At 45.5% G+C, this 7,305-nt stretch overlaps 1 protein-coding gene across 1 annotated transcript in view; it reads right to left on the bottom strand.

The window, feature by feature from the left end:
- NKAIN3 (sodium/potassium transporting ATPase interacting 3) overlaps positions 1-7,305 on the bottom strand; it is a 658,614-nt gene that overhangs the window by 711 nt on the left and 650,598 nt on the right. The window lies entirely within an intron of this gene.

Here is a 7,305-nt window from a genome sequence, read left to right on the forward strand (position 1 = left end):
GCTGCCCTACTATAGTATCTTTTTTTTTTTTTTTAAAGACAGAGTCTCACTTTGCCACCCTCGGTAGAGGGCTGTGGTGTCACAGCTCACAGCAACCTCCAGCTCTTGGGCTTAGGCAATTCTCTTGCCTCAGCCTCTAGAGCTGGGACTACAGGCATCCTCCACAGGTGCCCACCACAACACCTGGCTATTTTTTGTTGTAGTTTGGCCAGGGCTGGGTTTGAACCTGCCACCCTCGGTATATGGGGCTGATGCCCTACTCACTGAGCCACAGATGCCACCCTACTATAGCATCTTAGTGGTTGAATGATCAAGAATCATCATCCTGCTCTGGCTTTCCCTCCACCTAACCTTCGACCTTATGTCCCTTACATCCATCTCATTCCGTGATGGGTAATTTTACATGTCCTCTTGGCCAGGCCACAGTACCCAGTACACAGTACATTTGGTCAAAGCACTAGTTTAAATGCTACTGTGAAGGAATTTTTCGGGGAGATTAACACTGAAATCAGTAGACTTTAAGTAAAGCAGTCTACCCTTCACAACATGGGGAGCTTCATCCACACAGTCGAAGGCCTTAGGAAAGAAAGACTGAGGTCCCCTGAGGAAGTGGGATTCTGCTCCCCCCAAACTGCCTTTGAACTCAAGCTACAACATTACCCTTTCTTGGGTCTCCAGCCTACCCTGCAGATTCTGAACTAGCCAACCCCCATAATTGTGTGAACCAATTTCTTAAATCTCTCTCTCCTGGTTCTGTTTCTCTGGAGAACCCTAACAGACATCCTCATCTCCAGTCACCCTTGACCCCACACTTCTGAAAGGACTCCGCATGTTCTTTGCTTTCTACGGGGCACCAAGCCTCTGGGATGTGAGGGCTCCGGCCTCGGCATCTTTTCAGAGTATCAACCCCAATGCGGTGCTAGTCGCATAGTGGGCACTTAATAAATACCTGTCAAATACAATACTCATGCTCTTGCTATTTCTTTCTTATGAAAAAATCTCAGCTAACGGAAATCTACGCACTTGCGAAGGTTCCGCTGGACGTTCCTGTCCTCCGTGGAGACTCCCAGGTCTCCCTCAGCCATATTGCTCTCTCATCCTGCTAATAGCAACCCGTACGCTATAAGCTGTTCCCCAGGTGCAGCTAATAGCATCCAGCTTCACAATTAATTGTGCTATAATTGGTTCACTCAGGCATGGAAGTTTCCTCTCTCTGACTAAATTACAAGCATCCTTCTCACAGAGACTGTGTTTCATACTCATTTCATAGCCCCGTCTCCCAACTTCTCCACTAACTCAGTTTAATGGCTGTGGCTTGGAGTTGACTTTAGTTTCAATTTGAAATAGTTGAAAACATTTACAACTTCCCGGCTTCCCTTTTTGGTTGCCATTCTTCTTTCTGGCTGGAGATCATGCTCCCTCCCCTGCCCTGGCAACTGGGGTCCTCCCACTCTCTTCTGGTCTTCCTGGCACATTCCTCCTGGCCTGTTTCTCTGCATTCTGAGTGACAGCCCGAATGTCTACTTCTTCAGCCCCCTGGTATTTTTATAGAGGCTTAAACTGCGTGATAAAATTTAAGGCTGGAATGCTATTGTTTTACATAATTTTTAAATAAGAAGAGAGATCCAGGGTTCGAAAGTCCATCCATCCAACAGTGACTCCCTTTGAGACCGAGGGGGGAAGCTACACACGGGGTGGGGGGGTGGGTGGCTTTTCTTTGCTGATGGTGGTGTTGGTGGGGGTTGGGGGGAAAGTGTAGGTATCTGCTACCTTGATTTTTAACGTCAGTTCTGCTTCTAGCTAATATTTTCTGCTTCTGGGCTTTAGTCCCCTGGACTGTAAAGCAGTAAGGCAGGCCGAGCTATTGTTAGGTGAGAATTCTGGAAGTGTTATTTCAGGGATTGGGAAACATGTCTGTGAGGAGTTTCTGAAGAAGAAAATAGAGCAACTTTGGGAGGAGGCATTGAAAGGCAAGCCTACTGATGGCCTTATATGAGGTTTTACTAACAGATTGATTTTAAAAAATATCAAACATACACAGAAGTTGAAAGAATAATATTTTGAATCTCTATACATTTATCACTCAACTTCAACTAAAATAAAATAAAAATTGTGCTTTTAAAGTTTTATCTATCTGACTCAGCACCTGTAGCTCAGCGGCTAGAGTGCCAGCCACATACACCGGCACTGGAGGGTTCGAATCCAGCCTGGGCCTGCCAAACAACGACAACTACAACCAAAAAATAGACTAGCTGGGCGCCTGTAGTTGGGAGGCTAATAATCGCTTAAGCCCAAGAGTTTGAGGTTGCTGTGAGCTGTGATGTCACAGCACTCTACCCGGGGCAACAGCTTGAGACTCAGTCTCAAAAAAAAAAAAGTTTTTTTTTTTGTATAATATTTTAAACCAAATCCTAGACATTATGTTATGTAATGCACATCCCTGTGCTTCACTAATGCAGTGATTCTTAATCAGGGACAATCACCCAGGTCTGAAGACAGTTTGGGTTGTCACAGTTGGGCGGTAAGTGATGCTTCTGGCAACTAGTAGGTAAAGGCTGTGGCTGAGGCTGTGGCTAAATATCCCATAGTGGGACAGACCCACTACAGGAGATTATCTGGTCCAAAGTCGAAAGAGCAGACCTTGAAGGAACCTGCTCAACTACCAAGGATTTCCTTTTCTTCGTTTTACCTTTTGAGCATTCTTGTTAAAATCAACAACAATTTCGCAATGTCATTTAATACCTAGTCTATACATTTCTCCAACTGTCTAGAAATAGTTAATATTGAAGGGCTGAATTTATGTATGCTTTGCAACATTATCACATACCCCATAGATATGCACCACCATTATTATGTCTAAATAAGATACTAGAAAAACAAACAAGGCATACACGTTGGTTTTGACTATGGCATCTCTTTAGTGTCTTTTAATCAATAACAGTATCCCCCCCTTTATTCTTTAGGTTTTTTTTTAATGGTCTTCTACTATTTCCCATGTGCTAGATTTGAATGATTGCTTCTTTGTGGTGAGATGCACCTTATTCTGCTACTCTTGTGTTTTCTACACTGTCAGGCTAAGATCAGGCCAGAGTCTATGGAGAGGTACTTCACGGGGGGGCTGTGTGCTTCTCACTCTGCAACAGGTCAGGACACAAATGTCTGCTGGTGCCACCTGGCAGGATGCTCTGATTAATCATTGCATCTGGGGAGAATAGTCTGATTTTTATTTGGGGGGAATCTGAAGATGATATCTCTCTTTTTATTATTTGCAGATGTTTTTAGATATGTTAGTAGTTACCTGAGAATACCTGTCCTCAAAACAGAAGAAATTAAGTGTGTCTTCTAAAGGACTGCAGGGGTTCCTTTTTCCATTGATTTTCTAACCTCTTCTGGGGTGCGTGTGTCTGAGTGTGTGTGTACACTTTCTTCTGTGTCCTGTGTCTTCTTTCCTATGGCTGGTTCCTTCCTAGAACCTGTGACAACATGGGGACTTTAACTATATTCTGATGTGAATATAAAATAAAAAGTATTTAGCATTAAATCTCGTTATACTCATTGCTGGCTGTATGTGCAAAGTGGCCCGGCACTGATTTACTACGGAGATACTAATACAAAACAGCTGTTTGTAGGTTCGAGCAGACACCTTACAGCCTGATGTTATACTTGGTTATGCTGTTACCTTTAAAAACACGGGATACTTTCTCTTGGAAATAAGGGAAGATGAAACTATTTTTACTAATGTTGCTGTTGATCCATTTTTTTTAGGGGGTGGATCAGAGCTCTACACCCCTACATAATTCTATCGTCTCACCATTGGCATCAATGACAAGCACCAAGAGAAGTTCTGGGATTTCTGGGAAAATCAGGAATTGACATTATCCTTGGATGACATCCAGACACAGGCTTTCTCATTTTGGAAAAAAGACTTCATGTGCTTCATGAGGCAGCGTGAAAACCAGGCTCTACAAAGTTCTGGGGGCAGAGAGTGAGGTCACATGTCAAAGGAAATGATCTCAGTGTCCCCCGTGAGAATAGGGCAATGACTGCCCCCTGGTCATGGCAGACCCTTTGTGCGTGTCCAGCTGCCCCATTCGGGGCACCATTCCTTCCAAGTAGAAACAACGGGGCACAAACTGGCCCCAGGGTGATGAGTCTAAACTGCACTAACCATGTAAACATGGCCATTTCATCTCTCTGTGGCCATTGACCACACTCAGGATGTGTTCTTCCAGTAGTCCCTGAAGTGGTACAGCCAATTTCATGATGGATAAAAGAGTTATAAATGCCAGTGACAAAGGGAGAGAGCTCCAGAGCCAGGGAGACCAGTGAGCCCTGAGCGCCACTGTGTGTGTGCTAAGGAGGCACACAGGGAAGCCTTCACTCCATTGGGACAGCTAGGAAGGTGCCAAGAGCATGACTGTCGCAGCGCGCTTGAGAAAGCCCAGAGAATTAATGCCTCTGTAAGTGCCTACCATTTCCAGGGATGGACGGTGAACCCCAGGGAACAGAACTCCACGCTCAGTAATGGGAACAGAGAAGCAGCAGCGATTGCTGGGAGCAGCTCCCAGTCAGTGCAGCCTGCGTGTCTCAGGGGAGAGACGGCACGCAGAATCTTACACGGCTCGGCACCCCGACCGTCCAGACCAATATTAAAGTGTGAAACCCAATCAAGGACAAGTGAAAACAGGATCAAGACCAAGTTATCATTCTTTTGGTCTTTAGTTATCTCCAGTCCCAGTTTACTAACATGTGGCTGGTGATGGTTGGTTTTTAAATCAGGGTTTGAAAGTGTATCATTCACCTCCCCAACTCCTGTATGTGCGTGTGCATACACACACACAGACACACACACACCCCCGCTGATTTTCCCTACTCGGTGGCACTTGGTGTAGATGCTGTGTGTGCTGGGGTGTGCACTCTGCTCTGTGTCCTGCGTGATCTTCCCGCTATCTTGTTTCTTCCCTGAACCTGTCATAACGTGGGGCTTATAACTATCTTCTGATGTGAACATGAAATAAAAAAAGTATTTAGCATTAAATCTCGTTATACTCATTGCTGGCTGTATGTGCAAAGTGGCCCGGCACTGATTTACTACGGAGATACTAATACAAAACAGCTGTTTGTAGGTTCGAGCAGACACCTTACAGCCTGATCATCAAGGCAATTAGGGACAGACAGCAGGCGGGGAAGGCCCCCAGCTGGCCTGAACTGAGACAGGCCCTGTCTGTCTGCCCGTACTTAGTTGCAATAGTAGCTGCTCAATTAGCACTAACCACATAGCATGTAGCAATTTTTGTGGAGAAAAATTAGCCTCCAACAAGGCAATCGGACAAGGCAAGATACCAGAGAAAAGCCTTCAGAAAAAGATTTGCTGAAAGTGCTGGAGGAATCTCAGGTTAGCTTTTCTTACCAAGTCTTTCTTAACTGCGGTCATGGGGTGTCTTTCTCCTGGAAATTGCTAACAGAATCGGATGTAGCCGTACCTTCGCTGTAGAACCCAGTCGTGGAATTTCTGCTGCTGTCTTTCTTTGATCAACTGCTTTGGTCTAATCATTTTTATGCCAAGAATTACTGCTACCTGGAGCTTAATCCTCTCACTACCCAGTTGCTAACCATTTTGATGGACATATAGCCGTCATGATTTTGACAAACTTTAATCTAATTACGCACTGTGCTGCTCCCCGAAATCCGGTATCTCCGTCACAGCCGTGTGGGTTTCTGCCCTGTTATCTTTCCTCCTGAGGACACATCTGCTTTTGTCACCCTCCCTGCTCAGCCCTACTGCTGCCTCCACTGTAAGCCTAACTCTGGGTGTCCTCATCAAAGCCCTGTTGGCCAAAGACTTCGTGTTCTTAAGAAAGAGCCTTGCTCAGGCCTCTCATGAGAGGTCCTAGCAGGAAGAGGCATCAGTGACACTGGAGTCGCTGAGATCCTGGTGGAGACCCCGCTGCAGTTAGGGAGAGGGTTACGCCCCTGGTGGACGGCTGTGGTAAGACGAGGGACCCAGCTCAGGATCCCCATGACCTGTCCTCAAGCCCGGCCCAGACAGCAGCTTTAGGCAGGAATAGCAACACCATTCGATGGGAGAGCAACGGTGCTGAAGGTTTCTCAGCATCCCTGTCAGGAGCCAGTCAGACTCCTGCTCTGCTTAAGACCTGCTCCCATCACGTATTTTATGGGAGAACCATGGCGAACACCAGATTGGATAGTCATGAGCTTCATTTTTGTCCTCTGTAGAACGGCCAAGGGGACACCTGTTCTCTTCCTCTGCTTTATTTTCTTAATACAATTTTTATAGACCAGTTTTAGGTTCACAGCAAAAGTGAGAGGCAGGACAGAGAGTTCCCTTCCACTCCCTGCCCCTGTGCGTGCCCAGCCTCCCCTGTTATCAGCGCCGCTCACCACAGTGGTGCAGTTAGTACTACTGATGAACCCGCACTGACACATCATTGTCCCCGGAAAGTTTACGTTAGAGTTCATGCTTGGTGCTGTGTGTCCTGTGGGTTTGAACAAATGGACAAAGACATGTACCCACCATGACGGTATCACTCAGAGCTGTTTATAAACATCTCTGGGCTCTGCCTAGTCACCCCTCCCCTGTCCCCAGCCCCGACCTTATTTCTGTCTCTATAGTTTTGTCTTTTCCAAAGTGTCATACGGTTGGAACCATATAGTACATAGCCTTCTCAGTTCGGCTCCTTTCACTGAGTAATAGGGGTTGAAGCTCCTCCAGATCTTGTCAAAATATGGTAGCTCATTTCTTTTTACCACTGAATAAAATCCTATTGTCTGGATGTGCCACAGTCCCTCCCTTCACCTATTAAGGGACACCTTGGTTCTTCATCACGTTTTAGTAATCATGAATAAAGCTGCTATAAATATCCCTGTGCAGGATTCTGTGTGGACCAAATTTTCAACAACTTTGGGTGCAGCTCTGTTGCTGGATCACACAGTAGGAGTATGATTAGTTTTGTAAGAAACTGCAAATGGTCTTCAAAGGGGCTCCACTTCTTCTGCTTTAATAGACTCTGTAGCCTCTTACAAAGTTGGTTCAAGCATCATTTCCCAGTGAAGCCTTTCCTCACCCAAGGAGATGTAACCATTGTGCTTTCTACATAAAATTGCTGCGGGGACATCATTTTACATCTATTTCTATGAAGGTATCCCTTCCTACATCATTAGTTGCTGAAGGTAAAAACTCAAGTATTATTTATCTTTGTATCTCCAGCACCCAGGACAGTGGCAGTAATCAAACTAAACTGACTCATGTAATCAGTGATGCTTGATAGGTTGATATCATTACAT

This window comes from Otolemur garnettii, unplaced genomic scaffold (assembly GCF_000181295.1).
Source record: "Otolemur garnettii isolate 467f Iridium unplaced genomic scaffold, OtoGar3 scaffold00255, whole genome shotgun sequence".
Taxonomy (NCBI): Eukaryota; Metazoa; Chordata; class Mammalia; order Primates; family Galagidae; genus Otolemur; species Otolemur garnettii.